Source organism: Ursus arctos, unplaced genomic scaffold, assembly GCF_023065955.2.
Source record: "Ursus arctos isolate Adak ecotype North America unplaced genomic scaffold, UrsArc2.0 scaffold_3, whole genome shotgun sequence".
Lineage (NCBI taxonomy): Eukaryota > Metazoa > Chordata > Mammalia > Carnivora > Ursidae > Ursus > Ursus arctos.
Window position 1 is genome coordinate 80,232,833 of NW_026622985.1, and position 22,318 is coordinate 80,255,150.

The 22,318-nt window shown below is 37.6% G+C and overlaps 1 protein-coding gene across 10 annotated transcripts in view; it reads left to right on the forward strand.

Annotated features, from left to right (window-relative positions):
* The window catches only part of NRF1 (nuclear respiratory factor 1), a 143,223-nt gene that overhangs the window by 1,594 nt on the left and 119,311 nt on the right, over window positions 1–22,318 (forward strand). The window contains exon 1 of one of the 10 annotated variants that reach the window (XM_044388231.3): window positions 6,190–10,888. The exons of the other annotated variants lie outside the window; for them this stretch is intronic. The gene's annotated coding sequence lies outside the window, so the exon portion shown is untranslated. Of the gene's footprint in view, window positions 1–6,189; window positions 10,889–22,318 lie in introns of those variants that run through there. 10 annotated transcript variants of the gene reach the window in all.

Below are 22,318 nucleotides of genomic sequence, written 5' to 3' on the forward strand. Positions count from 1 at the left end.
AGGAAGAAGGGGAGGGGGGGCCTTGGAGATGCTGGGGTTTTTTGTTTTGTTTTTAAAATTCAGTAGTAGTATCCAGATTTGTGTTTGAATGTTCTTGGTGTGTTATCTCATAAGGTAGTGAAAATATGACTAGAATCTGTGCATGAGTGTAATTTCCTTATTTTATGAGCAGGAGAAGAAACATACAATTATCACATGTAATGTAATACTTATTCTTGGGTGTGCAGAATTGTGTCGAGGGACTTTTCTTTTTCTTCTGACAGGAGTTAGGTGTGACTTTCAACTGGGTCCATGACTAAGACGAAAAATAAAAAAGTCAGATTAAGAAGTATTGCTTACTATGTTTTGGCACCTCCTTATTTGAAATCCTTTGATTTCATCCTGTGTGCCTTTCCCCTCCCCCCATCTCAAATTCAACATATATGAGAGAAAATGACTTTTTGCTTAGTAGTCAGTGGTCATATTCTCATTTAGCCAAAAAAAAAATCATCTTCAACCCAGGATTTTTCATGGAAATAGATTTCTTACCAGGTTTTAAGGAAATTTAGCTCTTGGATTTAAGAAGTAACTCTTAGAGCAGCAGATAATGAGAGCCCTTGTCCAGATCTAGAAGGGATTAAAGAAGGATTTCAGATTTCTTTCCCAATTCATGTATATTCCAGTGGAACCCAAAATTGTAGGTTTCTTGTTTTTATTAAATCACAAGTGTACATCCATCTCTAATTTTGTTAGGGAGCTGAAGACAAACTCCCTGTGATTTAAATACCTGAATATGCATTGCCCTGTATACTGTGAGTTCAAGCAGACCCCTGGGTTGTCTTCAAGAAGTATTTTATGTGAAGTAATCACAAATGGATGACTGTTTTAAGGGAAATCTAAGCTCCTTGAGGTCTGGGATTAAATTTTTTATACCTCTTTACTTGTGCATAATAAGGCATTCAGTAAATGTTGGGGCATAATAATGATGAACAGTAATTTTTGAAATTAAAATTTTTTTCACAAATATTTGAAAAGACATACTGACTTTTGGTTTTTGGACGGGTTATGAATTGTCAGCCTTTAGAAGCACACCCTCCAGTCTCTGGAGAACAGGAAGTTATTGCATATGTTCAGCTTCTGTTAGATCTCTTTAGGCAACCCCAGCGCTTTGTGCTGCAGTGGGCTTGTTCATCCACTTAGTGCCACTGTGAAAAATTGGAGTGTAAAGCGGGAACTCTGGGTTGTTGAGTCTCAGAAGTGTCTACTCAAGCCTCAAGAATTTCAGCGCACCCTCTCTGGGGTTGTAATTAGTCCAGGAAATGTGATATTTGAATTTAAATGTTTTTGTGTGACTGTGTGTGATGCTTATTCTATAATTCCGTGTGTGTGTGTGTGTGTGTGTGTGTGTGTATGGTATTTGGAAATCAGTCTTAAATACCAATCTTTTATTTTGTAAAAAACATTTTAGAAAATTTTCTCTCTGTTCTTTCATGTTTTCCTTGAGAGCTAAAGCTAGTGTTTTCAACCTGAGCTTACCCAAATATAATTTTCCATAAATGTTAAGTAAAACAGCAATGAAAAAGAAACCTACTTGTGTTAAGCTTATTTTAGAAACATTTTATTTAGACCAAGTCCAGTCATTTGTTTTGTTCTTTTTTTTTTTTTTTTTTTGAGGCTCTGGATACATGTTAATTTTTGTGCGTTATGTATCATAGTTCTTTCTTATTAGCTAGGGGACGGATTATTCACTTTCTGGGCTTTTCAGTTAGAACTTTTGTCCATCAGCGTTCTTCTAAGGTGAACGGGCTGGAAGAGAAATAGTAAAAGGAGGTGAAACAAATCAATTTCAGGTGTTTCCAGAAGATTACAACCACATTGAGCTATTGGAAACTTTTAATCTTGGAGCAACAAGAATGCTTTGTCTGAAGTTATTTTGATGTACTATGGACAAAATTTGGAAAATGAAAAGAATTTTTGACTGCTCAAGAAAAATAAGTGGATTATATATGCCTTGGAATATATATTTTTTCTGAAGTGCAGTTCAGAATTAGGCTAATGAGTTTTTGACCCCACTCAGTACAGTTTAGTTATCGAAGATTCAAACATTTCATCATATGATCTTTTTTTTTTTTACCTTTTCACCATGCCTGTGTACCTAAAATATGAACATTTATATGAACTGAAGAAAAGTCAGAAATACAACTTTAGAGAGCTTTTAGTATATTTTTGAAAGACAAAAACAAAACTAGGAGGCAAATAAGGCGGCCTACCACATTTGTGATCCCTTGAGGCGAATCTGTATTCTGTCACCAAAAGTAGTGTCTTAGAAGATAATTGTACCATATGGGATCTCCTCCAGAATCTCAGATCTTGTAGCTTGCCTTATCAAATTGTTACTGAGCCATCAGATAATTTCTTGAGGAAACCAGGTTTGTTATGGGAGGGGTGTGTGTGTGGGTGTGTGTCAGTGTGTTTTGGGAAAGTTGGTGAGGAGAAGAAGGGAAAGAGTCACTGACTCTGATTAAAAAATCTTGTTTTATAGATTGAGATGATCACTGGAATTTGGGGCATGTATCATTATTATTTTTTTTTTAGGATTTATTTATTTGAGAGAGTGAGAAAGCGAGCCAGGAAGAGAGGCAGAGGGAGAGAGAATCCCAAGTGGACTCTGCGCTGAGCACGGAGCCTGATTCGGGGCTTGATCTCATGATCCCCTGAGACCATGACCTGAGCCAAGAGATGCTTAACCGACTGAGCTACCTAGGCACCCCTTTGGGCATGTATTTTTAAAGGAAGCTTTAAGAGCTACTTGTGTGTGGGTCATCTGGTGATTTAGACTACTATTTATAGTGTATTTAGTATACAAGCATAGTATTTAGATTAATTCATGCATGCTGATTTCTGTGGTTATAAATGTGAAAATTTTGGCTGACAGTTTAAATGGATAACTCTTAAATGGTGACTTGGATAAATTATGCCGTGCCTTTTTCGGAATTACGAAGAATGAAGTTTGTATGCGTAAACATTAAGACTGTTTTTTAAAAAGAACTTGTATTACTATTGGTAATTGTAAAGTCTTTGCTTTTTAGAACTTGGAAAGTCTGTTTTGTTGCTGCTCCTGAATGCTAATGTGGTTAGGCTGGCAGCTAAACTTACAAAGAACAAGAGGAAGTGAGGAAATGTCCCAATGAAACATTGCTTAAAATAAGCAGTGGACTAGAAATGGGGAGTGAGGGACTAAGGGACTTAATTCTTGTTTTATGTTCAAAAGGGAATCAGGTATACCCTTCATTGAGAAATAACCTTAACTATGTCCTCACTTTGGAGTTTTGCCATTCATTCACCAGTCATTGATCAAAGACCTAGTATATTCCAGGCATGTGTTAAGTGCTACAGCAACAAGTAAACCACAGGCCTTGTCTACTAGAGGAGAAAGATAAGGGCTCCACTAACTACAGTACTGCTTGTTGAGAAGTAAAATAAAGATTGGTGTGTAATTATAGAGGCAGGGGGTGAGTGATGTGGGGAGAGTAAGTGAGGTTAGGGAAGACTGTAGGAGATCTTTAAGTAGGACTTGGAAAAGTGAGTAGCTGTTTCATCTGATGGAGAAGAAGAGGTTAGAGGAAGGGCATTGATAGTCTGAGGAGTAGCAAGTACATTTTGCTGTGTTTGAGGAGTAGTGGAAAATGAAGCTGATGAGGTTGTGACCTGATTGGGAAGAGCATGGGGGAGTTCAAAGGTTATAGTTCATTAATGAATGATGATGCCTTTAATTAAGATAGGGAATGTGTTGGAAGAACAGAATTTGAGAAGGAAGTTATGATTCTAGGTGTGCAAATCAAGATATGTCAAATACCTCCCTATTTACAAATTTGGGCTGGAGAAAAGGGGACGTGGGGATCAATTAAGAGATTTGTATCCATTAACATAATGTCATACAGAAACTGCGATTGAGTATAATAGATGCCAGGCATCTACATCTGAAGGTCAAGTGGAAGAAGAGGGGCCTATGATGGAAGTTGAAAAAGAATGGCTTAAGAGATAAGATGTACATACTATGGGCTGAAGAAGCTATGGATAGGGGTTAAGGGAATTTTAACAGGGAATTTAGCAACATGAAATCCTTTGGAGAGCTCATTGGAATGAAAACTGGATATGGCAATTGAGAGATAAAAGGTGTTTTCTGAGTGTGTGTGTGTGTGTGTGTATGTATTATGTGTATATTGTTTTGACAGGAGTCATGATAGTGTAAACACAATAGATTTCTAGAGCATTATTGAATACAGGGGTAAGGTCTATAAAGCCCAATTTAATAGATGACCTGTGCTTAGAAATAGGTCCTGTTCTTCCCCTTCTCTTATTGGAATTACAGCATAAAAGCTTTGGGAGAAGACTTTAATTCTAATAATCAGATTTTATTGATTTGAATATATAGTATAGTATGTTTGAGTTTACAGTCTTTTTTTATTTTTTAATGATTTTATATATTTGTCAGAGAGAGCACAAGTAGGGGGAGTGGCAGGCAGAGGGAGAAGCAGGCTCCCCACTGAGCAAGGAGCTCCACGTGGGACTGGATCCCAAGACCAGATCTAAACAGAAGGCAGAAGCTTAACCAACTGAGCCACCCAGGCATCCTGAGTTTTTAGTGTTTTAAGATGCAAATTCCTCTTGAAGGGTTTTGAGGTTTTATAATACTTAAATGTTAAGTGCAGGGATTTTTAACCTGGCTTTTATAGTTTGTTTTTTTTTTTTAAGATTTTATTTATTTATTTGACAGAGAGAGAGAGACAGCCAGCGAGAGAGGAACACAAGCAGGGGAAGTGGGAGAGGAAGAAACAGGCTCCCAGCGGAGCAGGGAGCCCCATGCGGAGCTGGATCCCAGCACTCTGGGATCACGCCCTGGGCCAAAGGCAGTCGCTTAACGACTGAGCCACCCAGGTGCCCCAGGCTTTTATAGTTCTGGGACTCGGGGATATATTTTGGCCATGTAACCCTGATCTCTTGAAATTGTATGAAAAATGTTTTATGTGTGCCTGTACAGTTTTTCTGGGGAGAGGGTCCATAACTTTTCTGAGTTCTTGACACACAGAAAAGTCAAAGGCCCTTTCAGTATTGTTAATTAAGTCAAACACTGATGGTGTTGGTTGGCTGAAATTAGTTAACTTGATTGACTGGGACAGACCAAGGGGAAGAAATTTTGGGTATCTCAGGTGAAGAACCCTGGAAGGATCTGATGCACATCCAGGAGATAGGACTAAGAGCACCAGAAGGAAGGTGGGAGGAATGCCAAAGCAAAGCTTAACCAATTTCAGAATCTTGACAAGTGTTCTAGATTCCTTGTTTTTGTTTTGTTTTAATATTCCAGGATTCATGCTAGTATATGATGATCTGTTCATGCCCTGTATACAGTAGGCTTTGTGGGTGATCAAATTACTGTTGTTTTAAAAGAAAGCTAAGTGGTTCATAGATTGCACTCAAAAATGTTTAAGTCGGGAGTTTTTATACTTCGGAAACTTTCTAAAATGCACAGATGTTTGTTTAGTCATTTGGGGCAAAACATTTTTTTCCTTGCTTAATTTTTCTGACCATGAAATGAAAATACCATTGGCCTGTTTTACAGGGTCTTTCTGAAGTATGACAGTTATGGAATGGTTTGAGATCTATGATGATTTAATGCTAACCGATTGCTAGTGTTCAGATTTCTTAAGTTATTGATAAAATCTGGACATTTAAGCAAATTTTTAATAATGTTCCATATTAGAACTTATATTCCAAAATAATTTCATTCTGAAATTTTTTTTTTTTTACATTTTATTTATTTATTAGAGAGAGAGAGCACAAGCAGGGGTGGGGCAGAGGGAGAGGGATAAGCAGACTCCCTGCTGAGCAGGGAGCCCAAGGCAGGGCTGGATCGCAGGACTGAGCCACCCAGGTGCCCCTCATTCTGAAATTTTAGATAATTGGTCATTTTAACTTTCTTCCTCTGATTTTTGAATCTTTAAAATTAGATTAGGAAACAGTTTTGTTAGCTAAGCCCTAGATTCTGGGGCAGTGATCTCCAGCTTTTGATGGTTACCCATCATACAAGTAAAAATTTTGAGCACACATTCTGAATCACATTTATTTATAAATGATGTTCCTGTGTTATTGTACTAATACATTTGTGTGCATTATAAAGTATATAAAAAGTAGGAATTTTGGGGGGTTTTTTGTTTTTTTTTTTTAAAGATTTTATTTATTTATTCGACAGAGATAGAGACAGCCAGCGAGAGAGGGAACACAAGCAGGGGGAGTGGGAGAGGAAGAAGCAGGCTCATAGCGGAGGAGCCTGATGTGGGGCTCGATCCCATAACGCCGGGATCACGCCCTGAGCCGCAGGCAGACGCTTAACCGCTGTGCCACGCAGGCGCCCCGGAATTTCGTTTTTTTAATTTATCAGAGAGAGAGAGAGAGAGTGGGCACAAGCAGGGGGAACTTCAGGTGGAGGAAGAAGCAGGCTCCCCCCTGAGCAAGGAGCCCAATGCAGCACTCAATCCCAGAACTCTGGGATCATGACCTGAGCGGAAGGCAGACGCTTAACTGACTGAGCCACCAGGTATCCCAGAAGGTAGGAATTTTAAAGGGACAAGATAAAGATGAAATAGTCTTTTTCTAACTTCTTGCTAATTGAGTTAATAATGGTTCAGTAACTTATGAGTTTGATTAGCTTGTTTTTATAAATATATTTGTTCATAATTCGTGTTTTTTCTGTAATTAATGCCAGCAATGTTTTATTTAATACCCTATAAGAGTATTGGTAAATACAAGAGAGTAATGAATGGGGGTGCCTGGGTGGCTCAGTCAGTTAAGCATCTGACGCTTGATTTTGGTTCAGGTCACGATCTCAGGGTTGTGGAGCCCCTTGTCTGGCTCAGCAGGGAGTCTGCTTCTCCCGCTGCTCCCCCCCATGTTCTCCCCCTCTCTCAAATAAATAAATAAAAGCAATGAATTAATATATTGGGTAATCTTAAACAGAAAATTTGTGTTATGGAACTTAAAATTAGCTGTGTTTGTGGCTTATCTTTACATTCACTAATCTACAAAGAAGATCCTAAATAGAACTGGAGTATTTTATCTTTTCCTTTGTTTGGGTTTTTTTTTTTTTTGTCCTTTGTCTTTTATTAAATAATTATGAAATAAAATTCTTAGTAATTAATCTTCTATATAACAGTAATCCACAAATTAAAGAACCAACCAAGGTTTGCTAATTAAAAATACTGTCATAGACCTAATCTCTTGCCCCCAAACCGGCTTTAGGTATTAAGTCTAAAGAAGAAATAATTCTGATATCACCAGTTATGTGACTGAATGTTAAAATATTGTCTTTTCCTTAATTTTTGGTTCTATATTTTAAAAGTTTTTTTACTTTGAAAATATATTATTTTCGTAGTGAGAAATTTTAGGAAGAAAACAAATAACCCTCCAAAGTCAGTGGTTATCATCTTTGGTTTATGAGCATATAGGAGATTTTCATTTTCTTTCTTATAACTGAAATTATCTTTAGTGAAAATGCATTAACTTTTATAACCAACCCTCCCTGCCCCCCCCCAACCCCCGTAAGTATGGATAATGTAATTACAGCCCTAAAGGCTCACTATCAGTTTTTGGGCAGGCAAGTCACTTAACCTCACTGGGCCTGTTTCCCCACTTGAAAAATGAAGAGGACAGAAATGGTATCTAAAGTTTCTTCTAAATAAAAATTCTAAATTTCGAATTCTAATTCTAAAATTAATTCTGAATCTGTGTTATGACATGTTAAACAATAAATATGGTATTTTCTTCTTAAAAAGACATGTATATGTGTTCATTGTAGAAAAGCAAAAGAAAATTTAAAATGTTTGTAATTATACATACAAAGATAATGAATAATATTTTAGTATATATAGTTCTAGGTATTTTTCTCAGTATGTATGTGCATGCATACATACACTGTATATGATAAATTCAATAATACTGTGCATACTGTTTTGAACCAAAAATGTCTAATTTTATGTAATTCATCTATTTTTGCCCTGCAGTATTCTTTTTTTTTTTTTTTTTATGATTTTTTTATTATATTATGTTAGTCACCATACAGTACATCCCCGGTTTCCGATGTAAGGCTCAATGATTCATTAGTTGTGTATAACACCCAGTGCACCATGCAATACGTGCCCTCCTTACTACCCATCACCGGTCTATCCCATTCCCCCACCCCCCTCCCCTCTGAAGCCCTCAGTTTGTTTCTCATAGTCCATAGTCTCTCATGTTTCATTCCCCCTTCTGATTACCCCCCCTTTCTTTATCCCTTTCTTCCCTTACTGATCTTCCTAGTTCTTATGTTCCATAGATGAGAGAAATCATATGATAGTTGTCTTTCTCTGCTTGACTTATTTCACTTAGCATTATCTCCTCCAGTGCCGTCCATGTTGTAGCAAATGTTGAGAACTCGTTCTTTCTGATAGCTGAGTAATAGTCCATTGTATATATGGACCACAACTTCTTAATCCAGTCATCTGTTGAAGGGCATCTCGGCTCCTTCCACGATTTAGCTATTGTGGACATTGCTGCTATGAACATTGGGGTGCATATGGCCCTTCTCTTCACTACGTCTGTATCTTTGGGGTAAATAGCCCTGCAGTATTCTTAATGGGGCAGTTGTAAATCCATTTGTTTTAATGAAATATAAAACATATTTAAAAGTTTCTCTCCAAATACACATTTGCTCAGGAAATGCTAGCCGTCTGTTTCGTGCTCTGTGTGTTTTTGCTGAGGTAAGGGTTACTTGAAGTAAGGGTGGAAGGGCTGGCCCGTGAAAGCTTACTTAGTGAAGAATGAAAGCTAAATCCTGGGTTAACCTCAATTTCATTCACATAATAACTCGTTTTTTCTCCACTCTGCCCTCATACTTTCTGAGCTAAAATTTCTATATGCAGGATAGTTTCTGAAGTGAACAAATTTATCTCAATATATTATTGGCTCTTTGATTGTACCCTGGGACCTTCTGAGTTTTTATATTCCTATTGAGAGCAAATTAGATATTAGTAGCAGCAATAGTATAATACAAGTGTTAAAAATACCTGTGTGTTTTTTTTAGCATAATCTATGGGGATTTCAAAAGATTTTATATACATAAAATGTAAGTATATGTACAAATATAAAATGGTATGTAATCTCATTCACACTTGCCATCAATGAAACGTGGTATATATAATTCTAATATTATGTAAAAATAACTAGATATTTCTCAAAGTTAACTTCCTTAATTTATACAATGGATTCTCTTTGGAGTTACTAATAAAACCCAATTTTCCTGCCTTCTCCTTTAGTTCCGTCTTTAATCTCTCTGGTAGTTGGTTTTTGTTTTTTATACAAAGTGGAAAGCAAATCTAGGGTAAATAGTTCCTTAGTTGTGGCAGCTAATATCCAAAGCAATCTAGTCATTTCTCCACCAAGTATAGTATAAAGCTTCTGGAGGTGTGTGTCGGAAGAAAAATGTCTGATCCTTTACTCTGAAGATTAGTATCTTTTCTAGGAGAAAAACTTCATGCTTGACAGTTAAAATGCTTAAATCAATATCTTGCAGATAGAGCAAGAGGTAGAGAATCTGGGAATAAAAAGTACAAACTTATTGCCTCTTAAGCTTGTTTTCAGTTTTTGTATCTGAACATGTGAGAATAGTAGCTAATTCTAACTTGAGATTCCACCAAAATAGGTTGTCTTCATCCTGAAGAAATCCATTTTGTAGCCATATAGTGGTATACATCCAATGCCTTTTAAATAGGTAATCTTTGTTTAGTATTTTTTTAAGTTTTTTAAAAAATTATCATTTATTTAAGTAATCTCTACACCCACTATGGCCCTTAAACTCATGACCCTTGAATCAAGAGTCAAATGCTCTTCTAACTGAGCCAGCCAGGTGTCCCAGTCTTTGTTTAATATTAATTTAGGGCTTTTGGCACAGTAGTGATTCTTGTCTTTTAGGTTAGCATGATTTTGAAATTGTCTTTTTTAAAGAGTAATGTTTACTTTGTAACAATGACTGGTTTCTCTTAATGATAAAAAGTTTGTGTAGTTTTCCGTGTAAATATGCCTAACTCAGATTTGGCCTACCAATAGAGTTTCAGAACCCTATATCCAATGGCCTAATTGGCATTTCTTGGATGTCTCAGATGCACTTACATCTCCAAATGAATTCCCTTGTCAGACTTGCTCCTGTTCAACTCTTGCTTACCTCAGTGAATAGTACCACCGTTTCATCTGGTTTAGCAGAACAGAAACTTTAGTCTTCCAGTGTCATCAATCCTGTTTATTTAACTTTCTAAACTCAATTTGTCCTCTTCATTTCACCGTTACCACTTCTGTCTGAGTTGCTATCATTTCTTTCTTGGACTGTTGGAATAACTTCTAACTGGTCCGCCTGTATCCATTCTGGCTGAGTCCTAATCCATTCTCCTCTGTGAGGCCAGAATGAATTGGTCTCTTCTAAGTACACCGTTCTGGTCGCGCCCCCCGCATTGAATTTAGGATGAAAACAAATCTTTTTAATGTGGTACCTAACTTTGGACTCATTTTGTATCAGTCATGTTCCTCTAACCGTAAAGCCTTTCCTATTGGTGGTGTTCTGCCTGGAAAGCTTTTTCCTCTCTTCTCTTTCTAGTAAAATCCTATAAATTTTATTCCGGTCTCTGCTCAAGCATAGTGTCCTCAGGAAGTTTTTTCAGATCTTCCTCATTTTTGTACTTTTCCTTTACCATATGTGCCTATACATGTCATTTCACATTTGTATATTACTTGATATATGTCTGTCTTTCCCACCAGAGTGTAAAACTTCGTGATGGTGAATAAACAGTGCTCATTACCAACCAGTGTGCCTGACACGTAACAGGCAGTAAGTATTTATTTGAATGATTGTAGAAGCCTTGCAAAATTCATCTGTAATATTTTATCTTATTACCAGGCTTTGTGGTGCTATCTAATACTTTATAATTTTTAGGAACTCAGGGTGGGACCAGATTCTAAGTCATTTAAGCCACCCCTGCTCCGCAAAGTTACATCATCATCATTAGTCTCTCCTTGAACACATCCAGCGATAGGAAATTTACTTCTTACCCAGAATCTGTTTAATCTTTAAGACATTTGGTTGGTAAGAAAGCTTAGTTTCAACTGAAAGTTCTCCCTGTAAGTTTTACCTACTGGCCTTCTGTTCTCTAGGACTTCTAAAAACAAATATGTTTTATATTTTCTTTGTAAAGTCCTCTGAGTTGTGTTTTAGTTTAAATGTCCCTGGGACCTTCAGCCTTCTTGGAAAGGTAATGGGGTATGCTGGAAAGAGAGTTGGGGGCTGTTTTCCTAGGGCTGCCATAACAAATTACCATAAAGTAGGTGCCTTAAAACAACATAAATTTATTTTCCCATAGTTCTGGAGCTCCAAAGTCAGGAATCAGGTGTTTGTAGAGCCACAATCTCTCTGGAGGCACTAGGGAAGAATCTTTTTTACCACCTCCTCCTTTTGGTGGCTGCTGGTGTTCCTTGACTTTTGGCTGTATCATTCCAGTCTCTGCCTCTGTGAACACATTGTCTCCTACTGTCTGTCTGTATAATCTCTGGTGGCCTCACTCCATATAAGGGCACTTGTCATTGGAATTTGGACCAACCTGGATAATCCAGGATGATCTCCCAATCTCAGGATCCTTAGTTTTGTTGTATCTGAAAGACCCTTTTTTCCAAATAGGTAACATTCACAGGTTCCAGGAATTAGGATGTGGACATATCTTTTGGGGAGCCACTGTTCAACCCCTTACAGGGGCTCTGGGTTTAAATCCTGATAATGCAAAGTTGCATGCAAATTTGAGCATGTTACTTGCCGTTTCTGAGTCTGAATCTCCTTAATTTTAAGACAGGAATAATAATGCCTGTATCATTGATATGTGAAGATGTAAGAGAAATTCATGTGAAGTGCTTCACTAGCTAACTCATTAAATGTTGCCTTCCACATACCAAACTGTCCTGACCCTACTGTACTTTTTCAGGGTCTCTAGATCTTATGTACCCAGATACTCTAGGTCTTCGGCCTAATACCCAGCATGAATTGTGAGATAGGTCTGATAAGTACACACTACAGTGGATATCTCTATATTCCGCACACTGTGTAGCTACTATGATTAGTGCAGCCCAGATTCGAATTATGTGTACTGTAGCCACATCATGAGATTGGCCCGTTGAACTGGAAATTGGTTAAAACCCCCAAGTCTTTTTCATCGGTGTAACTATTAAATCTGTGCTGTGTAGTTAGGTTTTAGATCCAAGTGCACATTGTCACATGTTACATTGTGTGTTATAAGTGTCACATTTTCTAGCCATAGTGTCTAGTGCATAGTAGGAGCTAAATTAATTCTGACTTGAATGTTGCTGCATGGTTTAAAGGAATCTTTAAACTTACCTACTTTGGTGCTATCCAGAGAATATTTCTTAAAGCAAATGCTGTGGTGAATATATAAAAGAAAAGTTACCATTGAAGTAGCAACTATATCAATGCTGGGCAAATGGATGGCATCGCTATATACTCCTTCTGTCATCAGGTACTCCAGTACTCCTTCAGGTGATCAATTGCTGATCACTTCTTGGTTGATGGACAGGTTGCTTTTGATGTTTCTGTCAGATATATGAAATTTGTGTCCACTGCTTATTTAACAGAACGCATTTAATGATCTATATATCTACTAGTGTTATTTGGCATTTGCTTTTGAGATAAAAGACCAGAGAAATGGGTGATGTAAAAATGGTGTTTTTAAAATACTTATTTTTGCATAAATATTATATGCACGTGGTTAAAAGATCAAACAATGTAAAAGGAATACAGTGAAAAGTGAGTTTCTCTCCCAGTCTCCCTCTCCAGAAATCACCACCTCTGCTAGTTTCTTGTGTGTCCTTCAAGGTAGGCTAAGCAAAAAGTGTGTTTGTAACTCCCTTTTTATTTTTTTATTTTTATTTTTTTAAAAGATTTTTTATTTGTTTGACAGCAAGAGCAGGGGGAGCAGGAGAGGGAGAAGCAGGCTCCTTGCTCAGCAGAGAGCCCGATGCTGGGCTCAGTCCCAGGACCCCAGGATTATGACCTGAGCTGAAGGCAGATGCCCAACTGACTGAGCTACCTAGGCGCCTCTGTATCTGCCTTTTTAAAAACACCAATGATGGCTTGTGTGCAAATGGTCCTCCAGAAAGTGTCCCCCCCCTTTTTGGAATGACATCTTTTGTGTCCTGAATGTCCACACTGGTGGAGGATTTCTAGGTTTTTTCGCCCTATTGTTGAGAGGCAGGGAACCAAATTCCATGGCTTTCCATTACTAATTTGATTGTGTGGGATGCTTTTTGAAGAGAGTTGTATATTATATAGTCCTTTGTGAAAAACTTCTCTTTATAGGCTAAGTTTATACCAGGGAAATAAAACCAATTTAATTCGGGCCATTTATTTAGAAAACTAGTAAAGAGGGGCGCCTGGGTGGCACAGCGGTTAAGCGTCTGCCTTCGGCTCAGGGCGTGATCCCGGCATTATGGGATCGAGCCCCACATCAGGCTCCTCCGCTATGAGCCTGCTTCTTCCTCTCCCACTCCCCCTGCTTGTGTTCCCTCTCTCGCTGGCTGTCTCTATCTCTGTCAAATAAATAAATAAAATCTTTAAAAAAAAAAAAAAAAGAAAACTAGTAAAGAAAAACCTATCAGTTCAAATTAGTTTAATATATAATCTTGGTATTGCTTAAGCCCTTTATATGCCTGCTTAAAGACTTACTCATATTGACAGCTAGGCCAAATTATTTCAAGAGCCTGGTAGGTAGCATAGGTCTAGTTTAGGAAGAGCTGGGATGTCCATGACTAGAAGGGCTATAACACACATTTTCTACCTTTCTCTTACTATTACTACAAGCCAGTGGTTCTTAATCTTTGTTCTGAGGATGCTTTTATACCTTTAAAATTACTGAGGACTCAAGCAAGAGCTTTTGCTTATGTGGGTCGTAAGTTTTGATTTTTACTGTATTAGAAATTAAAACAAATTTTTAAAATTAATTTAAAAATAACAGTAATACACCCACTACATGCCAAAATAGGTGAAATATGTTTATTAAAAAAAGACTATATTCTCCCAAAAAAAACCAAAACCCAGTATAATGAGGGGTATTGTTTTACAGTTTTTGCAGATCCTTCTAATGTCTGGCTTAATGGAAGACAGTTGCATTCTGTTTTTTCACTCAGTCTGCTGAATATGTTGCTTTGGTTAAAGTATATGGAAAAGATCTGATCTTATACCCAATATGTGGGTGGGAAAGGGAAAAGCATTTTAAGAGCCTTTTCAGATAATTGTGGATATTCTTTGATATTACACCAAAACTCAGCAGTATTAATTTCTTAAAGGTGAGTTGCAGTGTACGTTCTGAAACCATAATTGTACTTTGTTTCATTGAAATCTATTGGCTTATCATAAACTTTGAATGACTCTTTTAACCCATCCATGATTATGTAATATCATACATTGGTCATTTGGAAGATATCAGTTTACTGAGTTATGCAGCTTTTCCAAATGTTGACCCAAAAATCACATTCATTAACACTACCATTGATCTCATCAGAAAAGGCTTTTAAGTGATGGAAAGTTATCAAGCTCACTGTGGCAGATACAAGTTTTCCAGAATTATAATTATCATTTGAAGTATCAGATTTTATCTTTGGCAACAAATACTGTCAGTTATTTTCCTTGGAGTAACAGGTTCACTTTGTTGATTTTTGGAAAAATATCTGTCATATACCCAGGTCTGAATAACCATATAGTTTGTCTGTTAGTCACTCTTTGAAGTAAAAATGGTGGTTTTTTTGGGGGGGGATAGCTAATTGAGTTTGCAACTCAAAGCATGATATATGTGCTTTTCCAAAGAGCATGCTTCTGAATGCAGAATTGCTTTATGAATACTTTCCATTTGGTTATACAGAGTAGTAAAAAGAACTCAAGTGTGAAGGTTTAATAAAATATGTAACTTTTACTTTCATCAACATATTCTTCAATAAAATTGACTCTTTTACTGTGTGCACATGAAGATGAAGACTATATTGTGCTGAAGTGCCAGTTATTTTACCCAACATAAGTGCAAATACAAGCACAGTGAAAAGGGCAAATGTCTTGGTTTCTAAATTGTTCTGAGACCAATTCAAATGTATGTGGGGGAAGGTGGTGGTTTCCCACACACAGTCAACCAATTCTTGGGCACCAGCAGGATGTCTGAGAATTCAACTCAGTTCTGACAGCAACTCCCTCCAACTCAGAGTGCTAATTACAAGTCCAGGTTATTCCTGTACTTCTAACTGTAAATCAGAGGTTCCCATGACTTCCTTCTCAGGTTCGATTAATTTGCTAGAGTGGCTGGCAGAACTGAGGGAAACAATTTTACCAGTTTATTGAAGGATATGATAAAGGAAATGAACAGCCAAATGAAGAGATACATTGGGCAAGGTATGGGGAAAGGGCATGGGGCATCCCTGCCCTCTACGGGTGCACCACTCTCCCAGCATTTCCATATGTTCACCAATCTAGAAACTCCGTGGACCCCAGTTGTTTGGATTTTTATGGAGGCTTCAATACATAGTCATGGTTGACTAAGTCACTGGCCATTGGTTGATTTCAACGTTTAGCCCCTCTCCCCTCACTGGAGGTGGGGGGTGGGGCTAAAAGTTCCACTCTTCTAAACATGTGGTTGGTCCTCCTGGCAACCAGTCCTTGTCCTTTTGCAGGGTCCCAAGGCCACCTTCATTAACATAACAAAAGACAACTTCAGTTGACCTTATCACCAGAAATTCCAAGCGTTTTAGGAGCTGTGAGCCAGGAGCTGGACGGAGATAAAAATACATGTGGTTCCTCAGAAAATTAATACTGGAACTACCCTATCATCCAGTAATCACCACTGGGCATTTACTCAAAAAAATACAGAAACATTAATTCAAGGAGATACATGCACCCCTCTGCTTATTGCACCATTATTTACAATAGCCAAGATACGGAAGCAGCCAAAGTATCCATGGATAAAGAAGATGTGGTGTATATATGCAATGGAATATTATTCAGCCATAAAATAATGAAATCTTCCCATTTGCAACAACATGGATCTTCTAGAGAGTATTATGCTAAGTGAAATAAATCAGAGAAAGACAAATGCCATATGATTTTGCTCATGTGGAATTTAAGAAACAAATGAACAAAGAAAAAAAAGACAAACCAAGAAACAGACTTGGAACTATAGAGAACAAACTGATGGTTACCAGAGGAGATGTGGGTGGGGAGGATGGGGGAAGTAGGTGATGGGGATTCAAGAGTACACTTATCATGATGAGCATTGAGTAATATATGGAATTGTTGAATCACTATGTTGTACACCTGAAATGAAAAAAAACTTTAAAAGTACATCTGGGTGACCAACTATGTATTTCTTATAAATCACAGTATCACAGTTACTATGAAAATAGATTCGATCTCATGGGTCCCTTGAAAAAGTCTCAGGGGACTCCAGGGTTCCACTGTTCACTTCGAGAACTGCTACTATAAGCTATGTGAGGGTTAAACTGATCACTCAGATGTCCCTCTTCAGTTTCCCTCTTCCAGGATTTCACACAGAAAAGGTGCTTAATGAATATTTGTTTAGTGAATGTGATATGATGACATTTAAACAGGATAAAACTTGGTGAGTAAAATAATGTAGGCAGTCTTGATTGGGCAGCTTTCCAGAGACAGTTGTTGAGGATAGGTGGGTCAAATGAAGTGTGGATGATAATGTATTTGGTAAATGCAAATTATGAAGTAAAGAACTAAATATAAGGTGATATTAAAATGAGAACTGGTTTCATAAATGCACAGAAAAAGGACACACGAGTCCAAGTACCCATGGAGCCAACAATTCCAGCCTTCTTAGTCTTCTGTTGATGACTCCTGTAGTTTTGGGGACCTTAAGTTTGTAGTGGTCTAAGAGAGGATCCTCGAGGGGCGCCTGGGTGGCACAGCGGTTAAGCGTCTGCCTTCGGCTCAGGGCGTGATCCCGGCGTTATGGGATCGAGCCACACGTCAGGCTCTTCCGCTATGAGCCTGCTTCTTCCTCTTCCACTCCCCCTGCTTGTGTTCCCTCTCTCTCTGGCTGTCTCTATCTCTGTCGAATAAAAAAAAAAAAAAAAAAAGAGAGGATCTTTGAGTCAGGTGGATTTGATCTGAAAAGCAAACATCTCATTTAAATTTCAATAGGTCACTGCTTGATCTTGTAAGTCTTTTCAAAAATGGTTACAGAAGCTGAATGTTAAAAACAAATCCCTTTTTACAAAGAATAGTGAATAAAATTCCTGTGTTCATATAAACTGCAGATCAGGTAGTTTTGAGTCATTTTCCGCTTTAAGGGAGGCTGTCTGATGAATACCCTAGTGTGATTATAGACTATTGTTTTCTCTCTCCACCCTTTTTTTGGGCAAGGAATTGGTTAGTAAAATGGTATGATTGATATATCCTTTTCTTTTAGTGTGAAAACCTCAGTCCATCTAACTACATTTTGATAATTTCAGAGTTTGCTAAATAATACTCCTTTTGTTTTCTGGTGATTGTTTGTTACAGTCTTTTTCTGGTTTAGTGCTAGGTTGTAGGAATGGGCAGTGAAATTGAAGGTGGAAATGGAGAGGAACAGTGCTAGTTCTAAATCATGTAGGTCTTTCCCTACCTCCACCCCCATCCTTTCTTTTTAAAACCTTTTACTTCTATCACAAGTAGAGATTTTAAGAGATAAGCTAAGGCATTTCTAACAATCAAAACCATATACTTTTTTTGTTTCAAGTTAAAAGCTACTGGATCTACTTTAAGAAGTATCTTCAAACATCTTGTGAATTTACCTTTTGTCCTTGAAGGTCATTGCTTCAAATTACAATGGATACTACCGAAAGCTGGAGTAGGATAGCCATTACCTAAACTTCGGTCGTTATCATAGCTATGTAACAATGTGAGTGAGTGTAGCTAGTACAGGGGTTGTGTTACTATGTGAGCCAGGTCTGGGGTGCTGCTTGTGGTAGGTGTCATGTGCTGGTTAGAACCCATTTTAAATCACCAAGATGAAAAATACCATTCAGAAATTAATCTTATTTTTACAACATCTTTACAAGCCTAAGTACTGTTTTTAAACTGACTAAAGTAAAAAGTCTGCTTTCAAATAGGGTTGTAAATGGAAATGTAAAATGAGGTCATATTTAAAATAATTTATGTATTACACTGGACAGATTTAATTTTGAGCTGTGTGCAAGGTACAGATTAGAATGTTTGCTACAGATATTTTATGGAATATAGATTTTAGATTGTTATTTGCTTGTAAATATACACATGAAAACCCACCTTCAGAACCCCTGCTTTAAAATTTCCAAAGAAGTTTCTCACTTGTAAATGATACATTTATCGCTCTTATTCTCTAGTACCATATTCCATTAAAGTAGTTTGAAGAGATTGGGGTTAAGTACTACTGCTTTGGCATGACTTCTGTAGCTGCTGCTTAAACAGAATTTTGAAATATTTCAGGCATAAAGAAGCATACAGAGCTATTTAATGAATACCATGTTAAGAAATAAAGTATCATAGATATTATTGAAGCCTCCTGGACACTCTTTCCTCATCCTAGTCCCCTTCCTTCCCAGCTTTGACCATTATTCTGAATTTGGTGTTTATCATTCTGCATTTTAAAAAACTTTCTCTTTGTGGTTGTATCCATGGAAAAGATGTAATATTGATTTTTGTTTTTAAATAGGACACAAGAGATTAATCTTTATTGATCTGTGTATAGTTTACTCATTTAACATGCTGTGAATATTTGATTTAATGGAGTGTGAAAGTAATATATGATCTTCGTAGAGAACTTTAAAAATAAAAGTACGAAAATGAAAATATTTGTAGCCCTGCCATCCAGAGATGCCACGATTAATATTTGGGTGTGTTTTTTGCTTTCATTCTTCCTACTTAAGTCTATGTATTTTTGGTGCCTTTTAATATATAAGGAATACAGTTTATTGGATTACACAAAATTGCAAAGTAGCCACATAAAGGCTGTAAAACCATTTTAGTTGATTCTTGTTAGAAAATGAATGAGCATTACATATTAGACATATACCTGGTAAATTTACTGTTTATACCAAATATTGTATAATGTCTTAGTATATTTCTTAGTATAGAAATACTATAAATGGTATCTAGAAAGAGGTAGTATTGTTAAGCACATTTTTATTTTATTTTATTTTTTTTAAAGATTTTATTTATTTATTTGACAGAGAGAGACAGCCAGCAAGAGAGGGAACACAAGCAGGGGGAGTGGGAGAGGAAGAAGCAGGCTCCCAGCGGAGGAGCCTGATGTGGGGCTCGATCCCAGATCGCCGGGATCACGCCCTGAGCCAAAGGCAGACGCCTAATGACTGTGCTACCCAGGCGCCCCATAAAAACACCTTTTTGCACACACTCTCAAACACATGCACACGTGCGCACAACAGTCATAGCTTGATCTGTAGACTCAGTGCAATCCCAAAGTCCTAGCAAGTTATTTTATGGATACAGACAAACTGATTCTAAAGTTTATATGGAGAGGCAAAAGACCCAGGATAGGTAACACAATATTGAAGGAGAAGAACGAAGTTGGAAGAGTGATACTACTTGACTTCAAGACTGACTATAAAGCTACTGTAATCAAGGCAGTGTGGTATTGAAGGAATAGACAAACAAATCAGAACAGAATAGAGAGCCCAAAAATAGATCCCCCTAAATATAGCCAACTGATCTTTGACAGAGGAGTAAAGGCAATACAGAGGAGCAAAGAGAATCTCTTCCAACAGATGGTGCTAGAACAATTGGATAGCCACATGCCAAAAAGTGAATCTAAATAGACTTAACACCCTTCCCTAAAATTAAAGTGGATTGGAGTCCTGAATGTAAAATGTAAAACTATAAAACTCCTAGAAGATAACATAGAGAATCTAGGTGACCTTGGGTATGGTGATGCCTTTTTAGGGACAACACTAAAGGCAAGATCTGTGAAAGAAAGAACTGGTAACTGATACATCCAGACAATGGACTATTTCAGCACTAAAGAGAAAGGAGTTACCAAGCCATGAAAAGACATGGAAGAACCTTAAAAGTGCATTACTAAGTGAAAGAAACCAATCTGAAAAGACTACATGCTGTATGATTCTAACTATATGAGAAACTGGGGTGGGTTTTTTTTTGTTTTGTCTTAACTAGGCTCTACGCCCAACATGGAGCTTGAACTCATGACCCTGAGATTACGAGTCACATGCTCTACTGTCTAAGCCAGCCAGGTGCCCCCCAAAAAGTCTTTAAAAAAAAGCCTCCAGTGTGTATTTCTGTACAGTTTAAACAAAATACTATGTACTTTTTATAATTTTATCTTTTCTTGGCAACTTGATATCACCATGGAAAGCACTGATCACTGAACTGTATTGGAACTTCTTTTGGCCTCAGTGCCTCTGTTTGAACTCTTGTGCACTTTTTAGTTAGAATGTTATTAGTGTTGGGAAAGCTCTGACAGCAACATCATCTCATTAGATGAAGCTGTCCCACCCCCCTGATTTCTTCAGTCTTTCCCATCACCATGCCTCCGATACATTCAAATGTATTTAGCATTATTTAACTTAACTGTAAGCTATGCATATTTTACCTATAAACCATATTTTAAGAATAAATATTATGTAAGCTATAACAATAAATACCACATATAAATAATATATAGCTGTTCAGCATTATCTAACTTAAGGCTATAGGCTATGATTTAGAGTAGAGGAGTTCCTGGCTGTGCCTGAAAATCCCTGTGTCCCCCCCCCACCCCGACTTTACCATCATTTCTTATGGCAACACTGATTTTTGACATATATTTTTAAAAATTAATATACTTTATTTTTTAGAGTAGTTTTAGGAGAAAAACTGAGCAGAAACTATAAGTTCTGGGGCACCTGGATGGCTTAGTTGTTAAGCGTCTGCCTTCCGCTCAGGGTGTGATCCCAGGGTCCTGGGATCGAGCCCCGCATCAGGCTCCCTCCTCTGCTGCGAGCCTGCTTCTTCCTCTCCCACTCCCCCTGCTTATGTTCCCTCTCTCACTGGCTGTCTCTCTCTCTCTGTCAAATAAATAAATAAAATCTTTTAAAAAAAAAGAAACTATAGTAAGTTCCTGTATACCCCCCTCGCCACCCCTTTCTTCTATTAACATCTTGCTTTAGTGTAGTAAATTTCTTATAGTTGATGAACCAATAATGACTAAAGTCCATAGTTTACATTAGGATTCAGTATATTGTACAGTCTGTGGTTTTGACAAGTTTATTTTTTTTTAAGATTTTATTTATTTATGTGTCAGAGAGCGAGCACAAGCAGGGCGAAGCAGCAGGCAGAGGGAGAAGCAGGCTCCCTGCTGAGCAAGGACCCTGGTGGGGGATGGATTCCAGGACCCTGGGATCATGACCTGAGCCGAAGGCAGATGCTTAACTGACTGAGCCACCCAGGTGCCCCTGGGCAAGTGTATTATGATGTATGATCCATTATGGTATCATTCAGAATGGTTTCAATGCTCCCAAATCCCCTGTGCTCCTTCCCTCCCGTCTTCCAAACCCTGATCTTTTCACTGTTTCCATAGTTTTGCCTTTTACAGAATGTCATATAGTTGGAATTATTACAGTATGTAGCCTTTTCAGACTGGCTTCTTTCACCTAGCAATGGGCACTTAAATTTCCTCCATTGTCTTTTTGTGTCTTGGTAGTTCATTTCTTTCTACTGCTGAATAACAGTCCATTGTCTGGATGTACCACAACTTGTTTATTCATTCACCTACTGAAAGACATTTTGGTTGCTTCCCAGTTTGGCAATTATGACTAAGGCTGCTGTAAACATTTATGTGCAGGTTTTTGCGTGTACGCAGGTTTTCAACTTATTTGGATAAATACCAACGAGTGTAATTGTTAGATCATATAGTAAGAGTATGTTTAGTTTTGTAATAAACTGCCAAGCTGTCTTCCAGAGTGACTGCCATATATATTTTTAGGTTGCTCATGCTTTGTGAAAAACATTACTCAGATATGTAAAGGAGTGCTTGTCCTGTGATGGGATAATGCCCTTACAAGCAGTTGAGGTCTGTAGGGCTGGCTGTCCCTCCATAATAGCAGCTCGTAGTTTGTTCTTGTCTGCTTTTTCTTTTCTCTTTGATTGATTGATTCCTCCCTGTTTTTCTTACTCTCTTTACCCTGCACTACCACATCTCCTATGCTAGCTTAGGGAATC